This window comes from Ammospiza caudacuta, chromosome 2, assembly GCF_027887145.1.
Source record: "Ammospiza caudacuta isolate bAmmCau1 chromosome 2, bAmmCau1.pri, whole genome shotgun sequence".
Taxonomy (NCBI): domain Eukaryota; kingdom Metazoa; phylum Chordata; class Aves; order Passeriformes; family Passerellidae; genus Ammospiza; species Ammospiza caudacuta.
In genome coordinates, this window is record NC_080594.1 from 85611976 (window position 1) to 85635954 (window position 23979).

The following is a 23979-nucleotide window of genomic DNA, read 5'->3' on the forward strand; positions in this document are numbered from 1 at the left end:
GAGGCTGTCCGTGCTGAGTAAATGCACAAAAAGCAGCATCCCAGAATACTAAATCAGGGCAACTAGTGTGTGATGGCTTTTCAGTCAAGAATTTTTTCAAGCACAGATTTGGCGTCAGTTTTGATGGTATCTGGATGAGTAAGAAGATTCTCCTAAATGCAGTACTTTTATTGGTGTAAATAATTAATAGGCAAAGTCAGTATAATGGTGAAATGCTCACCAGGATTAGGTAGGAGTTACCGAGTTACATCTTCACTACTCACCATTCAATTCTGTATTAATTCATAAATTGTGAGTTACAAAGGGTTATGATAAGTATACTTCTGCCAACAAAGAATATTAACCTTAAGAAAAATACATTTTTTTTAATACACAGACCAATGGGATGCTCAAGAAAGTTAATAATATTTTTATTATTTATGGGTACACAAAAATCTTCCTTTTTAAAAAATAATTTAGATGTTCTAAAATTATATAACTACAGGGTAAATAAGTTTCTTTTTCTCCTTAACTCCTGCTTTCAGCTTCCAAAATACTTTTTCTAAAACCTTTAATCTCAATTCAGATGTGTCTTTTATATGGGCTAAAGAAAATTCTCTTGACCACACCACATCTTGCCTAATGTAGAGCAGGTCTGAGAAGACTGATTTCAGCTGCTCCTCAAACAATTTATATTCTCTGTTTTTTTTTTTTTAACTGGTTTTGCAGGTACATATATTTCTTTTGCAAGCTTTTGTTTTCTAGCTTCTGCAGGCTTTGGGGCTTGCTTTTTATTGTGTTTCCTCCAACAATTGGGCTCCTTTCACTAAGGCCAAATATCAGAGACTAATTACATCTTGGAGTTTCATATTTCATTTTTCCCTGATTGGAAAGAACTGACCAGCTGCCTAATTTTTTTAAAGATCTGAAACTAAATTAATCTGTGAGACGATCCATCCTTGGATATGCTGCTTTAAACTTCTCACAGCACCTACAGCCATGTCATTCTCTGTCCTGACTACTTTTCACTGTACCACTGAGCCCACCCCTTATTTCACCACTCAGTATGCCAGGACTACATTTTGCCTGCATGCTTGTGGCACTCAGACAAGTTTCAAAAAGAAAGTGACTGGCTGAGCCTAGATCACACTGACAAGCTCTTACCAGTTTGACTTTGTCCCCTCTTTTTTAATATCTCCTTTAGGAGACAACTGTCATCTGCATATGCATAAATCCAAAGCTCAAGGTTTTTTTGTCTCTAACCTTCTCCAGCTACAACTGGGGTGCATCTATATGTGGCTGTGGCAGCCTTCCAGTCTTTCAGCAAAACTGCTGGTGTGGTTCATGCTATTTAAGTCACATGTACATTTTCAGGCTTGCTCAGCTGCGCTGTCCTTTATAGTAACTCCTTTTTATATGTTGCCTCAGGTTTCATGTTAGTAAATTATTACCCTTTTACTTTCCTTTACACAATTTCAAAAGACATCATGACAAATCTAAGCCTAAACATATTTCAAAGAATTATTCTCAGAAGAAAAAACAACAGCACAAACCACAGAACTGCATTTATATTAAAAACACAGCAAGAGGAAAATTAGCATAAGACATAACTTCTGAAGTGGAAATAAAGCAGAATAATGCACACTAATCAATGACACTAATGAGGCTGGCAAAATCCCAATTACACCATTTTATCTGTGGGTACAGTCTCTACTTCTGACTTATAACATTGATCAGGTAGTAAAACAGATGTGTTTTGTTAATCTCTAAGAGTCAAGGTCAGAGTTATTCAGCTGAATCCTAGGAAGAAAAATTTGGCCAATAACATGACAACCATTATTTACTTCTATTGAAGCTTGCATTTAAAATTCTTACCAAAAAAGTGTTACCATTGAAAAATATTTTGCATAGGTGAGATGCACAATTGTTACTAACATAATAATTATGGCTAAATTAGATATTTGAATATGATTATAGACTTTTCCTTTTATTTTTGACAATATGACCCAGAAGGCTTCACACATTATCAGGTCCTTATTGTGCCAGACAACAAAAGAGATGCAATGAAGATAAACACTGAACATGACTGGACTTGACAGAAAAGCACCATAAATCATAAATCTGCAAATCAAATCTCATCAGAATTATCAGTGACAGTTCTAGAGACTGTAATACTGCATTATATACCATGAATACATTAAACTTTAGTAAATTTAATAAACACTTAGGAGTGTGCTGTCTTTCTGGGTTGTTTTTTTTTTTTTTTTACTCTACTGGCCCTTGATAATATAATAGATTCATAAATAAATAGATTAATAAATAATAGTTAAATTACTTAAAACCAAAATTCTTTATGTTAAACAAAAAGGAAGCATTTCCAGAATAAGTCTCCAAACCAGATTAGATTTTGAAAAGGCTTTTGTAAATGCAATTTATTTGCCTAGGAACAATTAGCTTGGCAATCACATCTGGTTTTCTATCACAGTGGTTAACATTAATATGAAAGGATCAAAAAGATCTTTGATTTTCAGAACCTCCCCAACAAAACTTCAATTAAAAAACGTCAGTTCTATAGGCGACTGAAAAACAAGAAAGAAAGGAGCAGCAAAAGGAAAACTTCTGAAATATTTCTCTCAACTTTATTTTGTAGTAGCAACCACACTATATTTAACTTAATGCTGGGCTGACTGAAACAAAACCAAAATAAATTTCTTAATTTCACACAGTGAAAGATAACTTTACAATTGTCTCAAGTATTTTGATACCTATTAAAATTTTACATGGTGTGATTTTGGCCAAGGGTCAATTAACTTAGCATGACAAATGAGGCTATTTCATTGTAAAGAAACCATTTTCATAGACTTCTCTGGGACAAAAAACTCAGTTTGCAAATTTTTTGAGGGTAAATCATGAGACCATTATCACTCATTTTGGTCCTCTAAGCTCTCTCAATTGCCACCTTAGGCTAGGAAGTAATTTGTTTCCTTTAATTTGTCAGAGCAGCACAGACTTCCTTCAAATGATATGATGCATTTTTGGAATCAAATGAAAACAGAGAAGATAAAGTGTCAATTTAAAATCCAGAAGCTGCATGTATTGATAGATGGTAACACCTGATACTCAGAGATATTATTATCCTCAGCTCTTTCACTGGCAGCAGCCTACATGCTAAGTTGAATGAAATAACCTAGGGACATAATTCAGTGGGGGATCTGAAATTATTAAGTTACTGGTTGTATTTGATGATCTTTTCCAACTTTAATGATTCTATGATTTTATGAACTGGCTGAAGAACTCCTATTAACAGAAAAGAGAAGACAGTATCAGGCTACCAAAAGCAGCATCATAAACCTTCAGTGCAAATTCTACCCTCTGTTGATGGTCAGATTCCCCTAAGTACCAAAGATGCTTATTAATCCTTGAAATCAATGGCCTCTTGATGACTGAAATACTCTAGAGATTGAGCAAGTTGCAAAAGTTCCTGCCACACCAATTTATTGGAAGCTGAAGTGAAGGAAGGCTGAATTCAACTCTGGGAGTCATCTTCATCTGCTTCAGGATTGAGAAAATGACAGCACAGCACATGGCTTTGCTGCACCCATAAAGTGGTCTTCTCTCTGCAAAAGCAACAATGCTTGCTAGCCTTTAAATTAGCTCATTATGAGTATGAGGGTTCGAATGACATTACAACTTGGGAGCAAAAAAGGCATGAAACATCATACGAATTAGTTCAAGCTGTAGAGCAAGCAAGAGGAGGTATCTGAGGCACAATTTGTGTGCTTTGCCCCTAAAGGTACTGCCTCAGTTCTGCTAACACCAGCATTTCAGCAGCTTTCCTTCTCTATTTATCCATGTCCATATCTATCCATATCTCTGTACAAGTGGCAGCATGGGGACTGGGACTAAATTCTCAAATTGACATATGGTCTTAGTTTAAGTGGTTAGAATGCTACCAGGTTTTCCATGCACAGAGTCCCACATTCAGGTCCACAATTTCAGACAAAACATCTGATGACATGGAGTATTTTGAAGAATGATTTAAGCCCCTTCTGTTTGAAATAACAAAGTATTCAAAGATTCACGTTGTGATGGTTAACATAAATATGCCGAAAATAATTGGAAATCAAGACTTGGCATTATAGGCACTAATACACATCTATGGAACGAAAAAAATTTCTCCAAAATAATATCAGAGGAATGAGATGCAAAAAGACAGGCAATTTCAGTTCTCAGCACAACAATAAGTACTCTCCAGAAGTAAACTCTTATATTAACAAAAGGAAACACTAAGAGAAAAATAAGTCACTGAATCTGCACCCCCATTTTGCAAACATTAACAAATTTCTTTAAGAACAGAAGACAGTAGTTCCAGGAATTTGGTATAGAGTGAAAACTTAAATAAAATTACTGACAAAAACAGGACCTCAGCGGGTATAGATATGTAGTTGCCATAATATTTTGTTTAAAAGAATCACCAGTTGCATGTGTAAAAAAGATATTGATTTTTCTTTAGGATCAGAAGATTTCTAGACTCCTTAATATGTAATGATAAATGTATAATACAGAAAACAGAAATCTTGCTTCTATTAAGTTTAACTTTTGTCCAAATCTGCCTTCTGAAATCCAGAAAAAGAGGTTCCCAGCCTTAAATCAGCCTAAAAACTCAGACTAGACTACCTGCATGAATTATGTCCAGCAATTAAAAAATAATATAGGCAGAATAAGTGGTTTATCAATTTTGATTTAATATTTAACCTTTATTCTCTATGGATCATTTATAGTTTATCTTGTGTCTGAATTTAACAACCTAGGTGTAAGTTTGTCTGGGTACACGTTCACAGTTCCAAGAGCTGGCATTTGTTCCATAGTCTTGCTTAAGGAAAAGGGTGGGCGTAGCAGGGACAAGATGAAAAACATAAACAAAGGTCACAGACATAAGAATAATTAATCATTTATAAGAAAATATGCATTTTTCTTTTGTTCCAAAGCATCTTAGGGATTTGAGGCTAGAACACTGTTTACCCTACCAAAATAAGGCCACCTCTTTCAGTGGGCATGTAGGACTGCTCTACACCCAGTGCTTAGGTAAAAAAAATAACATCTTTTTGTTAATATAATTCTACAGAAAAAAGACTTCCCTGGGTAACAACATTTATAAGTAGCAAGAAAGGATGGTGAAAGAAGACAGGGTACATTGAGAACAGCTCAGAAAGCTGAGGTATGAAGAGTGCATTTACATCATGCTATCTATACATGCCTCTGGATTATTCCTACCTAAAACTGGCAGCTAGATTCCCCCCTCCTCCCCCATTCTTTTTACATGTTCAGTAAATACTCACCTTCTACTCTGTACTTCCATGAGATCTTTACAATCTTTGCTGATATTCACACTTTAAGTAAAATGCAATGGGCAAGAAAAATCAGGCAATTATAAAATGTTCTGGACAGAAACCCCACGTAAGCCTGGGAATTTCCAAACTACATATTTTCTCTTGGTGCTTGAAGAACCAAAAAGAAAATTGTTCAGCATTGATATAGACCTTTGGACTTTTGAGATTTATTAATTTTAACATTCCTGTAAGGATTCATTTTGACACAACAACTCAACAACTGAGTAGAAACTGACAGTTCCTTGAGACGAAGTAAATATTACCCATAATCTACAAAAAAAGAAACTGAGATATCTAGAAGTCTAAGAACTCTTAAACTAAAATACCTAGAGCTTTTGTCTCTTGAAATCCATCCTTAGAAGCTAGACATTTTGTTTGATTACCGAGCATGTCAAATTCCAAATAATCTCATTGATTTCATACTATCCAACAGGGTCAAACATCTGTGCATGGGTCTGACATGACTGTCATCTGAAATGGCCCTAAGGGAGATATCAGTTGTGCATTTTGAGTGTCATGAACCTGGCAATTAGATGAGCTGCTAAAACAGCAAAATTCTTCTCTCCAATTGACTTGGTCCTGTGTTCAGAGTAAGGAAAGTCAACACTTTGGAAGGAATGATCCTTTTTTTTTTTTTTTGAATAATGAAATATATATATTTTTTTATATTTTATAAAATCATGTCCATCTTCTCTCCATAAGTTTTTTAATCTTGCCTCATTTGTTTTAGAGGACCTTGCCTTTCTTACCTTATTTTTTCTTGTTTACCAAAACCTTCCTTACCTTATTTTTTCTTGTTTACCAAAACCTTATTTTTTCTTGCTTCAGCAATTCCTACATAGCACTAATCGACAACATCCCAAAATAATTACTTCTCTTAAATTTTATTGCAGCTGTGTCTCTTGTCTGTCTACAACCCTGTTTCAGCTTCTGATATCTTTCCATATCAAGTACCAGATGTTCATCAGGGACTCAACATCAGCAGGGAACCTGGCAAAGATACAGTGGAGCTGACAGATAAGCAAGGTGTAAAAACTATCCTCTCTGATAATAAGGTCAAAGGAAAAAAGTAAATTGCCTTTTTGCATCAGTTTTGACTGCAAAACGGCTTAGGAAGCTTCTAATTTTAACCTAAAGGGGAAAGCTGAGAAAAACTTGCTCAGCTGGAATAGCTTGTTCTAATCAAATATCGAAGATATTTTGGAAGGACTCAGAAAAAATAACAGAAAAAAATTCACCTCAAACAGGATTCATCACTCAGTTTCTCTAGGAATTAAATTAGTACTGAACTATCATTCAAACCAGCCTCAATATCAGAAGACAACAGCTAATAATAAAAATAATGGCAATTTCTGAAGTGCCCCGTTATACTGATTTCTGGCCAACACAAAGATAGTGTAACACAAAGTCAGTGGACATAGTAACTATGGTGAAGTTTTTTTTTTAAAGCTTTTGTTTTAATCAGAATTTAAAAGTTATTGTAGGGAATTTTAATAAACTCAATGAGAACGGAATATAAGAGAAATGGATGAAAAATAAAGGGGAAACAAGAGCTTTCAACTAAAGCCAAGAGAACCTTCAGAGACCAAGAAAATATGATTGGTATTCACCATTTTAAAATTATTTACAGTAACCAAGAATAAGGCTGACATCAAGGAGTTGATGCAGGAAACCCTGTTGTTAAGGAGCTGAATTTAACCTTTCATTTTAGTGACTGATAAAAAGTATGTGAACATACATGAATAACAATTCTAACCATATCTGCATAGTGTATTACATTATCTGTTGCCAAAGAAAAAAATAGATGCTGCAGATGTTGATGGTCCTCTCAACATATAGTGGTTTTCATCAGTAATTAGAAAGACAAGCAGAATGATAATGGCTAAGACAGAAATGTAGGAATGTACCTGGATAGGTTTGCGTTGAAATCTGAAGATGCAGGAATCTATTATATATAAAAAATTATATAGAAAAAAGAAATAGGGAGGTTTTTTTTTTTTTAAATTTTATTTTTCTCATGCAAGGCCTACTGGACACTTGAAAATTTACAAAGCGTAAGCCTAAAAAAGGAAAAAATAAGGACTACTGGTTGTTTTAACAAGTAATCCAATTATGAAACTCATTGCCCCAGATTGTGAGAGAAGTCAATTGTGTAAACAGTATCAAGAAGTCTTTGTCCATCAAAATTAATTTATTTCCAGAATTTCAGTATCTCAGGAAGATTTACATCATAGTTGCTGCTCCTTTTACATCTTTTCTAATGCTCTAACCATTTTTTAAGCTTTTTCTGTGTCTACATCTGCTCTTCTGTAATATTATGCCCTAAACTCCTAGCTGTACAGCAAGATTTGTCTCTTTCTCCCACACATGATTTGATGCTTCAAAGCTACTGTTTGGTTACTAGTCCTCTGTGTATCACACAGCCCACTACAATTCTCATCCTTCAGCTCCTGTCCTTACAAACCCCTTCCCTCTGTCAGCCTGCTAACATTAATTTATGCTTATAGTTTCTGCTCCAATTTAATTTCCTCAAATTATGTTCCCTTGTCTTCTAGCTCTTTGTTATTCTACCTGTCCTTCCAGTGACCCTTGTCACTCTTGGCTCCCTGATGTATTATCTCTATTCAAATCTCTGTCTTTCTGGGCTTTCTTTTCACTTACTAGCCTGGAATTCTAACTGTCCACCGATTCTGCTGCCTGTACAATGCATGCTGTTTAAAATGTTAATAACTACTGTGGATGTTATCAAGTAGGTCAAATTTCCAGTCCCCAGACAAATTACAGAACTAAATAGGAGCTACATCTGCAATCTCCATTTTACTACCCATGCTGCAGCCCATACTTTAGATAAAATATTATGTACAGCCTCACAAAGGATTTCCCAAATAAGTGACCTTCTTCTATTTGGTATGATTTCAGGGCATAGGAAGTGGTACCACAGTTCCTGCTTGCAGGACATTATTTCAGATTATTCAGTGATCCTATTGCAGAAGTGCCTGTAGGTCTGTGACATGTATTAAATTAAGAGGCAGAGCAATAGCTGGTTTATCAGCTCTCACTTACTGATAAAAACTGCTTAAATCTACCTGTAAGTGGCACATCACTCAACAAAGAGGCAAAAAGAATCAGCCAGAAGTCACACAGAGCAGTGAGAGTGAAGACCAGTGTGAGAAAAGAGACAGCAGAGAGAGAAATACAAGCTGCAAATCTGACTCCTGAAAGCTTTCAAAAGAGAAATCATAACTTGACTTTCCATTTTCCAGAGGCATAAATAGGCAGGTTAGAGTAAAAGGAAAAAAAAGTGTAATGTTCTTAAGCAGCTGAATGCCATATTATACCAAAATCCTTACAATAATTAGAAAGATCAGCTTTGCCTGACCATATATGCACTTAGACCTACAATATCATGTTCCTTAATTTATTGACATACTTAATAAAATTGGTCTGAATCTTGTGTGCATATCCCACATTTTGAAATCTTTAATAAACACGTTGGAGACTTTCTTAAATTATTGAGTGCACTTCTGGAAGTAAAGCTCTTTGAAATTAGATAAATGATTCTACAAACAATTCCACAGTTACCAGAAACAGCCATCAAGATGTTATTACCTCTAGTTTGGTGTTGAAAGCAAAGTGGTGAATTCATTTGATATGTGCATCTCTCTGTGATACTAAAAAATAGCAAAAATTTATGGAACTGTAGGTAACAAAATAAGATAAAAGCTGTACATGCCATGAAAACTCTAGTGTTAGCTATTCCTGCCATTGCTAAAATGTGGGAATGTGAAATCATACAGCAAGCAGGTTCAGCGAATCCTGGGCCAACAAATAGCAACTGTTCTACCCAATAAAAAGGGAAAGGTCTCTAAAACTTGACATAAGGGGCAAGCAGAGCTTGTGCCCCAACAGTTAAACATTTTGTACCCCAAAACAGGTGGTCTTGTCTAGGCACATATTAAAAACATGTCCTGATCAGAGTATCTTTGAAGGGAGCATGGACGCTCTCTGGAAATGTGTTGGTACAGCCAAGAGCTCTCATAAAAAGTGTGCTATGAAATTCTGAGGAGAATTGTTAAGGATGAATGTGCGACCGTGCTCAAAGCCAGAGTCCTCCTGAGTTTACTGATGTGGTTGCAACTAGAGGAAACACCTTGCCTTCATTGCAGTGCTTAACCTTTCACAAACTTGCATGCCTCAAGGAGATGAAGGCACTTGATTAATTTTTCTTGCTGCATGCAAGTGCAGATACTCTTTTCCAAAACAAGAAGAGCCAAAATTTTACTCTGGGTACTACTTTCCCAAATTCTTCAGCAGCCCACTGGGATTGCACCCCTACACCCAAGTGACCTGTTACTTTCAGGACACATACACTGCCAGCTGGTGCAGTGGGAGTTCAGTTTTCCTTAGGTATGTCTTGTTTTTGGTCTCCCTTCTTCTTCCCCTTAAACCAGTGTCTGTGCTATCTGCAAGAAGAAATTTAACCCTTTGTTTCCTGCAGCTGGCTTTGCCCAGGTAAGCACATAACTCTGAGGCAAAATGCAGGTAAGAGCTCTGAAAACTGCTGCACCCTCCAAGGTTCTAAGATGAGTTGGCTGTACTTAATGGCCATACAATTCTGGCAATTAGCCAACAATTTAATTACATCTGTCAGGGGAATTTCTAGGAGAAGTTTTATAACATGAAGACCAAAAATCTTTGTGAGCAGAAATTATACTGAAATAATATTGGACTTAGCACTAACAGTTTAAAATACTTCTCAGAAAAATAGGTACTGTTTTTAGTAAGAGCTGGTTTTACCACTAATGTAAATTAATGATGTTTGGTATCAACAGCTTACACAACTTGTTTCTTCATATAACACCAAGGAAGACACTGAACTGCAGCAGGCATGTAGTTTCCCACTACATTTACATGCAGACTTCAATGGACACTGGGAGATTTCTTCCTCTTTCATCAATTTCTGTTTAATTGCAAACACTTTTTGTTCAGTTTTAATCCTAGCTGAAGAACTATGTCTGAATTGTCAATTAAGTTTCAACTATTTCAGCCAAATTTAGCTCAGTTTTCATTAGTAATTGCATAGCCTGAATTAAGACGTATTCTTTTAACAAACTTCTAACTATCTTTTAATGAGATAAAACTCAAGTGATATCATTTGTCTACATAAGTAGCCCTTGAATGCATTTCACACTGCTTTTGCACATTAATAGCACTTAGATTAACATTTCCTTTTTATTTGTTCTTCACTCACTCTGTAAACAGCCACCGGCCAAAAAAAGAAATGTGGAAACCAGCAGCCAAATCTCTGTAACCCCAGTAGAGCACTCTAGCCAATTGTACACAGAAATGGGTTTCCTTTTCCTCCTTTCTTGGAGAATCCTGAATTATCTTCTGGGAAAAAAAGAAACAGCTTCACATGCCAAATCCTGCCTCATCTCTCCAGGACTGCTGGGTGATTAAGAGACCCTTGAAGATGCGTCTGAGTAGACTAATCAGAAAACTTCTTTCTCCGAAACCATCAGTGAGTGTCTTCATCACAAAAATCTTGAAAAGAAAGGGAAGACACCAGAAGTATTTCTACTTCTTGAAAGCCTGGTCTCTGACTGGATTCGGGAGGAAGGGAGGAGAAACCTAGGATGCAGCTGTCAAGCTAAAGGGGGTGATGCTGTTTGAACACCCTGACATGCCTCCAATTGCTGCTACAGGGAGAGGCAGCTCTCCTGCAAATCCTGGGCAATACTTTCAAGATACACACAGGTACCTCAAGCACTCTGAAAAAGTAAAAACAGCACTAGACATGAAACATTAATGTTAAGGCTGTGAAATTTTTTTCACATGGATGACTACCAGATTTTGTTCCCCTGTTGTATAAGCCTAGCTAGGTAGCCAAGTCTTTCTAAAATGCTTCCTGATGAACAAAAGTAATTAATCAACTGCACTAAATTCAAGAAATAAAATCTTGACCTTATTATCATGCACCCCTAAAAGTATTTCCTCTAGTCCCATACTCAAAGTTCTTTTGTATTAAGCCTGCTTTTGCCTAGAGGCAGCAAGGACTTTTAATTAAACAAACCTTAAATGTTCCCAGATGCTTATGTGCAAATCCTATATGTTGTCTGTATACATTAATAATAAATTAATAATACTACACTCTTCAAAATTGGTTATTTCTAATCTAAATTCTTCTTACTGTCATCATCTATGGTCGCTGCACACAGCGTACAATATGTGATCACCCAGCAGTGACTTCAGACCAAACGTGCCTTTCAGCACAAAAAATTTGGGAAATTCTGTGTGAAGAAAATTTCTCTAAAAGCAGAGGCAGAGGGACAGCATCCAAAAATCTTATGCATCTTTATGACTACACCAACATATTTTGTTTCATTGGAGAGGTCAGGTAGTTCCCTCTAAAAATGAGAACATTGACTGCTTGGGAATATTGGCAGATGGAGCAGGGACCAAGAAACCGGATGGAGAAAATGGTGGGGCTCAGAATCTGATAATTTCTCATAACTGCTTCTGGTAGTATTTATATTGATCAAGATTCAGTTCAAAACTGAGACTATAAGGTCAGAATATTCATAGCGATGCCATTTTGCACTGTTGTACACAAGCAAAGATGAGTTTAGATATATTCAGACATATTTCACAGACACAGCTTAAGACTCACATCTAAAATTCCCAAAAGATCAACCAAAACTATTCAAAGGCAAATTCATAACTCATACAAATAAAAAATAGATTTATATTTGCTACACATTAAACCTATCTCCAATGTTTAACTTGCCCCAACTTGCCCAGCAGTCGAATTTTGAAGAAAATCATCAAGTTTTGTCTTGATTTTCTGCAAATCTCACTCTACAGCTAGCTCCCCCACCTTTTCTTCCAGAGTATCCAGCTGTATACATAAATGTCCCCCAGAGACTGAGCATAACTACACCTGTCACAGTCCACTGGGCTATCAATATCCCTGACACCATTCTTTCTTTTACAAACTGCTATTTTCCTCCTATCATTCTTGACCTCTCCTCCCTCCTCCCCTAGATTCACTCAGGTTTCCTGGAAACTTCATTACAAAAATAATCTCATGTACAGCTGTATCTTTAATAGTGCAATTCTGAACTGGCGCAGTACATGACAGAATTCCCAAAATCATTTAACATGAGCACCACTGAGGTGTATTGAGCTAAATAAAAAATGAAAAAAACACTATCAGGTTTTCCCTTTTTAACTGTAGAATAAGGCAGTCAAGCTCAAATAACTAAGGAAAACAAGTAACTTTGGCTATGTTCTCAATTTTGTATTGTTTGACAAGACCAGTGATATAATGGCAATGGAAATACTGATATTTTGAGGAAAAGGTGAATTTACCAGACGACACAAACACATAGAAGGAGAGGTCCACTTAGTCATAAAAAGTCATTCCCCAAATTTACTAGCACTGCCTATACAAGTGCTCAGATTAGTATTTACTTGGTAGCACCCCTTTGAACACCTGCAATGCCTCACTTTATATTTTGTAGGTAACTTATAATTGTTGTTATTTACGTTATTATTTTTGTTTGATTAGGGCAATACACTTGAGTGCTGAATGGGTACTAGATGGGGACCAGTCCTGGGTTATGCTCTGTACTAGGTTTGCACATTAACACTTGTTCTTACTGCAGCAGTGCTTTCAGAATACACTGAAATTAAGGTTCATTAGTCAGTCTGAGAAACCTAGGAAAATTGTAAATCTTTGCCTTGATACTTGTATCTGGTTATGTGCAAAGGTTGTGGGACATCCTCCTCACATGGGACTGAAGGTGCAGTCAAGAGTGGAATGGCTGTGGGACCCTGTGAGACATGAAATCTCTGGTAAACCATGGGCTGATCCTATGCCAGTGCAGATAATCTCCTAAAACTAGCAGACTTGAATTTGTTGCTGCAGCTCTCTATGGAGTGTGTGTGGGAAGGGCATTTTGCAGTAAAAGTGAATCAATACACTGAGGGTGAAACAGGAAACACAAGAGGGAGATCAGAGATTTGGGCTCTTAGCAGTGATGGGGGCTGGGTGAACTGGACTTTCCCCCTCCTGGCAAATGTTCAAGCTGCTCTGGGCAGCTGGCTGGTGCAGAAGTTCAGCTCAGTGATGTCAGAGAGTGTATAAGCACAGATAGCCAAAAACCTGCCTGGGACAAATTAATTCACAAATAACTCTGTTAATTAAGTTAAACTGCAGATGATATAAAAAGCCAAAAATTCTGTATGATTTATCACCTCTGGGAATTTTTTTGATAAAAGAACACAAGTCCCTCTTGTTTTCTTCTGTTATTCATTAGAAAGAATGCATATAAATAACAGTGTGTGATTTTTTTGAATTTCTAATTCCTTTAGAATAGCCATGGCTTTTCCTAATGTCTCTGTTGGGAATAGGTCTTTCACTTTTTTATTTTTCCCATTTGTGCTGTTTTTGGCTGGCATGGAGTTAATTTTCCTCACAGTAGCTGGTATGGGGCTATGGTTTTGATTTGTGCTAGAAACAGAGTTGGTAACACAGGCATGTTTTCCCCATCTCTGAGCAGTGCTGGTGCAGAGTCAGGGCCTTTTCAGCCTCTCACTCCCCCCAGTGATCAGGCTGAGGGTGCACAAGGAGTTGGGAGGGGACACAGCCAGGACAGCTGACCCCCAAATGACCACAAAGATATCATTTGGAGTAATGTTCAGCATATAAAGCTTGGGAAAGAAGGAATATGGGGGGAAAGTTTGGAGTGTGTCTTCCCAAGTCTCTGTTTCATTTTATGGAGCCTGGAATTCCTGGTGATGTCCTAACACCTGCCTGCTCATGGGACAGGGTGAATGAATTTCTTGGTTTGCTTTGCTTGTGTCCATAGCTCTTGCTTTACCTATTAAACTGTCTTAATCTCAACACATGGGATTGTTCACTTATATCCTCCCAATTGTCTCTCCCCCATTCCACCAGGAGAGAGAGCAAGATATTGCAGCTCCTTGTGAGGGTCTTCAGGGTGAGAGAGATAGATGAGAGTCTTGCTTCATGATCAGAAGGCTGAATTTATTAATTTATGATATATAATACATTATGACTATACTAAAAGGAATAGAGAGAGAAGTTTCAGAAGCTGCTAAGCTAAGAATAGAATAGAATCTAAAAACAAGAGAGCTCTCTGTCCCCGAGCTTGGTCCTGTGATTGGCCCTTAATTGTAAACATGGAACATGAGCCAATCACAGGTGCACCTATTGCATTTCACATCATCAGATAATAATTCTTTACATTTTTCTTCTGAGGCCTCAGCTTCCCAGAAAAGGTAAAAAAATCCCAAAGAGAGGATTTTATGAAAAAATGTCTGTAACATCAAGAGAATGGCTGTGTGGCTGTGTAGGACTTAGTGTTTGCTGAGGTTGAACCATGACACCATAAGTAATAACAGTAACAATATAAACCAAATTAGTTCAAAATTTTCATCTTTAGATTCCCAAGCAGTGGACTCTGTGACTTTATGGCACAGGTGGTTTACTATCATCAGTGTAATGCAATAATCAAACTAACTATCCACAAGTTGGCCATAAAGCTCCTCTTTAGATGAACTGCCATGAGATAGAAGTTCCAAAGAACTCTAAGGCAAAACTCTAAGGCAGCACTGAAAATGTTGGCTTCTCTGGAGCCATTAAGAATGGAGCACAAACAAAACAGAAATTCATGTCTATTTGTGCTTAAGAAGAAAAAGGAGTATAGCTGACTACCATTACTTACGTAAAAATGTCTTCCTTCCTCTCAAGCCAGTGCAATTTCTCATATTTTAAATTCAATATAAACCTGACAGCCCTTCTGTGCTGCCTTAGTAGCCAGCAATAAACTTCCAGCAGCTGTTATCCCTTTGAACTAGACTGAAAGGTACATGAGAACATCAGAAAAAAGGAAAAACCCCACAGACTCCCGACTGACATAATTTTCTAGTATCTCAATTAATTTTTCACTGTCTTTCATTAAGAAATGAATGTCAAGTTTAGATGCAACTAATCAGAGAGCAAGAGATCTGAAAGAGGAACGTTTCCAAAGCATTAAATTTCCAGCATGGTAGAGATGATTCATTACCAGAGACATGATTCTAAAACTTTTTTCCTTCTTTCTCACACACAAAAAAAATTGTCTCTTCAGAGAACAACCTACCATACTGATCACATATTTTGGGAGTCTGAGTAGATATTTTCATATGCAAGGGAAAGAAATACATTCTGTATTTTCTTAGTAGAAAAGAGGATGTCTTTGCTCAGTGTCTGGTTAAGCAAGGGCCATGAAACAATGGAATAGAAGTATTACCAGGTTTCTAATGCTGGGATTAAAATGATAAGCCATTGTGAGCGCACATTTTTTAAATATCTATTTAATAATCATAATTATTAATCACATTTGGAATAATTACTGTTGATTTTTATTTTATTTTACCAAGAATTTCATGATGAAAGATGAAAAGACAAGCAATTCTTAACTTGAAGGTGAAAAGTGGTAAAAAAAAAAATCAAAGAAGGATTTCTTCTTTCATTTTCAGTCAAACTAAGTTTTTGTTCTGGCTGTCCTTTGGTGTTTTTCCTCTTGCTTTGTCCTTCTTTCTTGCTCTTTGAAAAGATGTCTAAAATGTTCCATTTTATGTTCTTCATTTTTAAATGTTAAATAAAATTTTGTATATACGCATTTTGAAGGAAAATCTGTTTATCACTGCAAAGACTTTCTAGTAAAGTTCAGTGAATAAATAAACAAGCACTGTCTAAATATCATGTTTCCCAGAAATGATGCAAGAGCTTCAAAGACACAAGGTGCATCTACATCATGTTTTTATAATTGGCCTTCTCTCTAAACATTATCAAGTCTCTCAGATGAAAAACAACTGCTGTCAAGCCAGTAAAAGCCCCCAACTTATTATTCTATTTTAAAATTTGTCCGCCTAGGAAATTATATAGAAATTATAACAAAGAATTATTTTTTTAGTCTTATTCTATGAAAAATGTTCCATGTGTTGGACCAAAGAGGCTAAAGATGCTCTGTTTCACCACTCTGTTCAATATATCCTGCACCTGCCCCTGATTATGAGGTAAGGTTTAGAGACTGAATTCCAATATAAAAGTGTTTCACAATTGTTATAATACCACTCAAAATTTAAAATAGTGACCAATCACTAATGCATACTATCTAGAAAGCCTTCAAAATTATTTTTAATTTTTAAGTGGATGCAAAGGGCATTCAAAAATGTTATTGAAGTTAAGGGAAAAGGTCATAACTTGCATAATGCTATTAGTAAGTAAAAACACAAGAAACATTAATAAAAAGTACAACTAAAAATGCAACAGAGAAGAATAACCAGCTTAATATGTAAAAAATAAAAAATGCAGGTATTTTGATGTTGTATTTTAGATCGAGGCAAAGTTATTGGCATTTAGACTGCTCATGCCTAATAATAGTGAAATTAGACAATTATCTAGCTGAGAAATAGGCAAGTTTTCAAATGTCCAGATGGTTCTACCACCCACCTCATTTAGCAATGCTTCCTTTATTCACACTGCTCTAACATGCTGCCCATTTCCTCAATTTGTACCCATTAACTGACAAGAAAAGGCCTGAGCTCAGAAATCAACAGGCTCTGACAGGAAACCAATTCCCAGAGGCCCTCTTAGAAGAAGTAGGATTTTAACTGATGTTGCCCAGGAGACAGCTGTAGCAACTAAGTCCATATCTAAAGCAATATTAGTGAAGCAGGCAAAAGGATTTACAGTATAAAGATCTCTTAATATTCTTGGTAAGCTGCATGGAATGATCTTTTTTCCACAGGAAGTGGAGTGTAGGCCCAGGATAAGACCCCTAACAGAACTTATTTCCCATTCACTACTGAATAAACCTTCCATGTCTCACTAAGTGATCCAGCTACAAAATGCCGTTTATACAGCTCGGCAGATGAAAGTGGCGAGGTCAGATTTATGGTGGAAGGCATCCTCATGGCTGTGCAAACAACTGAGAGTTCCCCAGTTTTGGAAGTCCTGAGTAGGAGTGGCAGCCTCACCACAGCCCCAGATGTGTTTCAGGGCTTGATTTGCTTTGGGCTACATTTGTCAGATACACAGCCTGCTGAGAGCAGTGGCACGCTTGGGAGGGCAGGGGAGGACAGGCAGGAATACACAAAGCTCATCTGACAGCCAAAATATCAAGATATGCTACTGTCTAATTAACTTTATGATTATGGACATTACATAATATATACATTACATAATAATTTGGATGCGTCAAATTTTGTTTTCTCTTATCAACCTGCTGATTCTAAAAGATATTTTAAAGCATTATAGCTTTAACTGCCTTTAAAACTTGATTATGGCAGAATGGCAAAGAGATCACTTCATTTAATTTTTCATATGTGGACAACAAAGAATAAATGAAATGAAAATAAAATGTTTGCTGTTTTGTTTTGCAACACTGAAAGCAGTCAGCAAATAATGAAAGCTTCATTTCAAGGTCTTTAGCAGTAACCGCCTAGGAGAGAAACGTAATTCACCTGACACTGAACAAAGCTGAGATGCTGTGACAACTGTATCTGTTACACAGCCTGGGAAACATATTAGTTAATTATCTGTAGGCATAATGATTCCCTGACAAAACCCAAATTAAAATGGAGCTGCTACTGAGAGTATATATTAGTAAAGGTAAATTACAAACCAGACCTTTTATAATTATACTTAAATCTTTCATTTTAGTCTAAGACATGCGGTGAAGGTTAAAAGAAGGCCATGCATGTTGTGAGGCAGAAACCCACTGGGGGGGAAAAAACCACCTTACTTCAGCACTGTCAAAGATGCCACAGATTACCAAAGAAATAGATTTTGCATTGAAATCTCGTCCCCATACAGCATCAGATAGCAAAAAATTCATTTTGCTTATAAGTGGATGTGTCAAACTATCAAACTTTTCTAATACAACATAAATAGGGGATGCTCTGGAACTGACAGTATATCAGTCAGTGCTAGGTGCAAATGATCAAATCTTTAATAACTACAAAACTAATATCTTAATCTAAAATCTTTAATAACAAATAATCTAAAATCTCTTAAGAAAAAGAAAATTTACATTGGACACCCTTTAGAGAAGAAAGATGCATCTCTGAAGAAGAAATAAGGGGAAGACTACAGAAAGATTAAAATTTAGAAACCTTAATAGTATCAGAGGAAGTTGATCTGACCTGCAAAATACAGTCAGTGTAGAGTACTGAGCCAATGGATGTTTTCAGTTACTTCTACCTTCTGCTATAAAATTAGGAAATAGTACATTACAAATATATATGCAATATCCTTAAACAGAAAAGGAAAGCAAGTGAGACAAGTCCATAGATCAAACCACGAAAGGGAAACAGTGTCTGAGGCTCTCTAATTTACCTGCTTATATTACCAGTTATCTGTTTATAAATAGTGGTGTATAAATATCATCATCCTTTTTGTCCTTCAGCTATATCTATTATCCAAGATAAGGGACATATGAGGACTCAAATTCAAAGACAACAACATTTTTCTTTAGCTGGCTTAATAAATGACTGTTTTTAAAATATCAGTATTTAAAAGGAATCTTTTGAAATATATACGCATACATACTTCTTCAAGAATTACATCCTTATTCCTTCATTAAAACACATACATTAAGACATGTCACTACTTCTGAATATGAAAAAGCTTGAAAAAATTTTTACAGTTCTTTCTCACCCATTTCAGACTCGATATCTCCCAAAAATTTTCAAAAGAATCAGGAGGCAAACAAAACCCTCCCATTACTTGTATTTTTTCCTTGTTGAACAGAATGGAAAAGGGAACACAATCAAGGTTTTGGATTATTACAATCTGCAATATTTTAATTTACCAAAGGATTGCACCACTAGATTTCATCATATTCTCTTAATTCTTTCCTTCAATGGCTGGAAATTTATTCAGGGAAGTGAAGCTTAATTTATTTTCCTGACAAATAATAGACAAGGCAATGATACAATTGCATTCCCTGACTCCTCAGTGACTAAATCCACTCCCTTGTCCTACCCAGGTATGATGGCAGCTGCATTTTTCCTCTGAATGGGTGAAACACCAGGATGGAAGGACAGAAAAAAATATATGTTTTCCTTGGTAGACATTGTCTAACAGTAAAGTGTATCTATTGGAAGCCTTTGTGCATTTCTGGTGAAAAACTACCATAAACTTCAATCTCCATGATTTCCTGTATCTCCTTGACTTAGTAATATTAATTTTAGAGTGGCCAGGGCTCAGCATCAAGCTGCTTTGCCACAGCAAATAAAAACTGCTATTGTTGTTGAGTAGCACTATTTCACTCAATTATGCTAAGGAAAGACATTCCTTTCTCCTTTTCTTTAGATTCAAAATTTGCCATCTAAAGTAAAGGAAAATGTCCTTCCATTAAAATAGCTATTAATTTCATTTTAGATGATGATACATTCTCTGTAAAATAATCTTCTAGTATGCTGCCCAGTAGCATTTTCCCTCATAACTTAGTTTATGATTTTCAGCTACTAGGCACTTTGGTTAATATACAACTAATATCAGAAAATCATACATATATGACAGTACAATTTATTTTTTTACCCTTGAGGCTAATCTACACATAACTTTTGCACCAGTTTAATTTTTCTATGAGGAGTCTACTTTTACCAAATTAATGAAGCAAATAAACCTTCAATTTTGATTTTAACAAGCTGGTGTTGGGTTGTCACAACACAAAAAGCATTTCCTTCTATTATCAAAATGATGTGTCCTGATATAACATATGTTTCTTTGTGTTGCATTAATAATTTAATGTCTTGTAGAGTATAAAAAGCACTATGATTAATGATATATACATAGCTACTAGGATAACTAAAATCATTGCTTAAAAGAAAGCTCTAAAAAGCACAGATTTCAGGAAAATGAAGATGTGCTGCTACAAATAAAAGCAACCAGGCATAGGTAAATGAGACTCTGTTATGTAATGGAATAACTGTAGGTCAATAATTCCACCTAAAAAAGTTAAAACAAAAACCAAACCAAACAGCTGTGTTTAAAAGTATGGTATGGAAGGGGGGCTTCTGAGTCTGTGTCTACATCACACAGATTTCCTGGGATACTGTCTGGAGGTGAATTCTGATTTTCTCAGAGAGAAACATTCTCAGAAGCGTGTCTCTTCCCAAGTGTTTGTTCATCCAGAAGGGCTTTCAGAGGTATCTGGCTCTAAAATGCTCGGTAGCCTACTCCAGTACATGAATACAGATAGCCTCAAAAGGTTACAAAGTCTTGGAAATAATGTATGCCTGAGTCTGATTCTTGGCATTCTTGTGCATAGTGCTTGCAAACAAAAAGAGTTTTCTATAATATACAAAACTAATAGCATCTATTCATTTATCAGCTCATACATTCAAGCACACATTCATTTATTCATGACTAAATCAATAACCACATTTCCCACTTCCACCCAAGCCGAAGAGCTCTTTGTTCACAACTTGAAGGAGAAATTCAAGGACAACAGGTTAATGCAGTTAGAAGGGAGGACAGAGAAGGGCTGATCTAGCTAATGCTGTGCTACACTGAAAAGTATTGGAGTGATTTCTGAGTAAATCACTGACAGTAAAAAACTATATGGCTTTATATGCACAACAAGTCAAGTAAAAACTGTTCCATTATTTTCTTTCCTGCTTCTCTTTCTCTTAAAGAACAAAAGTGGCTAAAACACAACAATTTACCTTTACGTATAAAGGGTTTTCTGCCTCTGATACTCATGAAAACAGTGTTATTCTCAGGCTTTTCATAGTTGAGAAGCTTCACTGTAGAGGAACTGAACAAGTACAGAAATGCACTTTATTAAAATGCAGGTAATTATAACAGGGAGTTACAGAGAAGTGTGGACTGGGATTTAGACAACAATGAAGTATGGTCTTCACTTTTAAAACCCATTATCTTTATGCTATCTTATTTATTTCTTAATATTTCCCCAAAAGCAACAGAAATATCTAATATATTATTAACATGTACACAATCTAAGGGACACATTTCAGTACAACACTCAAGACTCTTAAAGCTCAGTTCAGGTCACTCTTAATGAATGTCCAGCTAACACACCCTGTCAAAGTGCTGCACAACCTCTTTAAACTGAAACCTCTGTGAATACATTTCATATAAAACACTGCACTGTTAAACCTTCATAGAATCTGCTATGCTTTCTTTCTCAGGTGAAAAAAATTGGACCATGTTTAAGAATAAATACTATCATAAAAGGAAATCCTTTATTTGCTTGCAAAATTTGAAGCTATCACAAATAAGCAGAAAAAAAAATTGTGAGCAAACATCACAACGTACATCATAGGGAAATTTTGGAGGATGAAAGGAGGTATAAGCAGGTTCAGTACCACATGTTTAGGAATGCATCCTAAACATGGCAAAATGAAGGACCTAGCTGTTGGCTTCATTTAGCAGTACAGTGCAATCCTGAATACAAATTAAATTAATAAACTTTTGCTGAAAACTTGACAAGGAATTTGTTTTCTGCCAGCAAATGGTTATATTTGAGTAGAGGATTGTAGCAGAGGGAGAACTGGCTAGTTACTGTGCCGGTCAATACATACGTTGGCACTAACAATAAAAGAAGCTTTAAGTAGCAGGACACTCATGATGAAGATGATGAATGTACTTCCTCAATGATGAAGAGGGTGTCAGAGCTTAACAAAGCAATCTAACCTAGGAGAGACCATACACATAGAGAATGTCTCGCAAACATGTAAGGTCCTGATTAGGAGGACTGTGCTCTTGCTCAGAGAACTGCAAATCAAGACAGCTTAGGGAGTTTAAAAAGTAGTTTTTCACAGCAGTGAAAATGCACACTTCTTATTCCCTGCCTGGGATAAAAGCTCCTTCTCAAACAGACAGAAAAAAACACAGAACTCAGAAAATTTCTAGCAATTTTTTTCCCTTTATCTTTATTAGACAAACTACAAAACAGCAGACCCTGGAGGCTTGTCTGGGCTCATTTTCCATCAGTTCACTAAGCCTGATCTGGTGTGAACACAAAGAGCTCCTGGGCTGCTCAGCTTATCCTAGCCTGTCATTGTTAGCCATCTCTTGACAAGCACTCTGAGGTTTGTGGCATGTAGCCTGTTAAGAACAATTCATGTTAAATCAGACCATCTCATTAAATGCTAGCCTCCCACAAAAAAAGATGTGACAAGAAAAGTTGGCCCGGTGGAAACCACAGCAAGTTCTTGCACAAAATTTCTGTGTTAACATTTCATTAGAATGTGGGCTCATGACAAGGGCATGAATGAGAGAAACCAAGGAGCAAAACCCAGCCTTCAAATCAGAATTCCCATTTTATTGCTATTCCAGCAGCCTCAGCTCAGCTCTAAAGACTTCAAAATGCTGCTTGGCCCTTAGTTCCTTTCCTGTTTGAAAGCACTTGGGCACTACTAGGAAAATTATTTGAAAATAAATACTCAAGTTCTCTTTTAATTAAGATGCACTCAGAGTTTCTGCCTTTTAACAAAAGGCAGAAAACATCTGTTTTCATTTCACCTTCTATCAGTAAATATATCTGACTTCATTCAGAACACTCCAAACACTTCCAATTAAAGAAAGAAGCTTTTTCCAAAGAAAAGGGTTGCCCAAAGATATGGTGGATGCCCCATCTCTGGAAACATGCAAGGTCAAGATGAATGGGGCTCTGAGCAACCTGATCTAGTTGAAGATAGAGATGTCCCTGTTAATTGCAAGGGGAGGTGTCTAGATGACCTTTAAAGGTCACTTCCAAAATGAAGTATTATAGGAGTCTCTGATACCACATCATATATACATATATATATATTCAATACCGGAAAATATACATTTTACATTATGCAATGTTACATACGGGATGTTTTAAAAATGAATGCTTGAACTATTAAAAAGGAATTTAAAATTTTCTTATTATTTCATTGTTTGTTATCTCTATATATATGAACACTGTACAAAATGTTTCACTTCAAGCAATTCTTTAAAGCCTGAAAACTTCCGTCAAAATTTCATTGAATACTCTATTTATGATAGAAAGCATGAAGTTTTGGAAAGAAAATTACTGAGTCCTTTGGATCTCTAACCCATTTTTACAAGAAGCCTTCTCCATAAAAAACATCATTGCCAACTGTGTTTCATTAATGGATCCATGGTGGCATCCGGTGTAAAACTATTTAAATTAATATTTAAACTTCAAAGGAGAATTAATCTAGAGTAGATAGGGGGAAAAAAAGAACGAGAGACAAGAGGAATGATGCTACAAAACAACCTAGCATGGAAAAGGATGCAAAAATTCCTTCCAATGGTCATTACTGTGGAAGCTGCTGAAGAGTCAAACCTGCAATTTGTAAACTGTGTATTCTGGGATCCCAAATTTCTGGGGTTGTGCAGACAAATCCATCTTATCTGTGGCCTTTAGTCAGTTTAGTACAACTCACTCATTAACCCCTCAAATTTTATTGAAAAAAAGCCTGTGAAATTACTTATCTTAACCATGTCCACCACTTCACCTCGGACTCCAAAGAGTTTTCTAGCAATGTTTTTATTATTTGATCTTGCACAAGG

General features: G+C 36.2%; 1 protein-coding gene across 1 annotated transcript in view; it reads right to left on the reverse strand.

The window, feature by feature from the left end:
- The window catches only part of NALF1 (NALCN channel auxiliary factor 1), a 439284-nt gene that overhangs the window by 303773 nt on the left and 111532 nt on the right, over positions 1 to 23979 (reverse strand). The window lies entirely within an intron of this gene.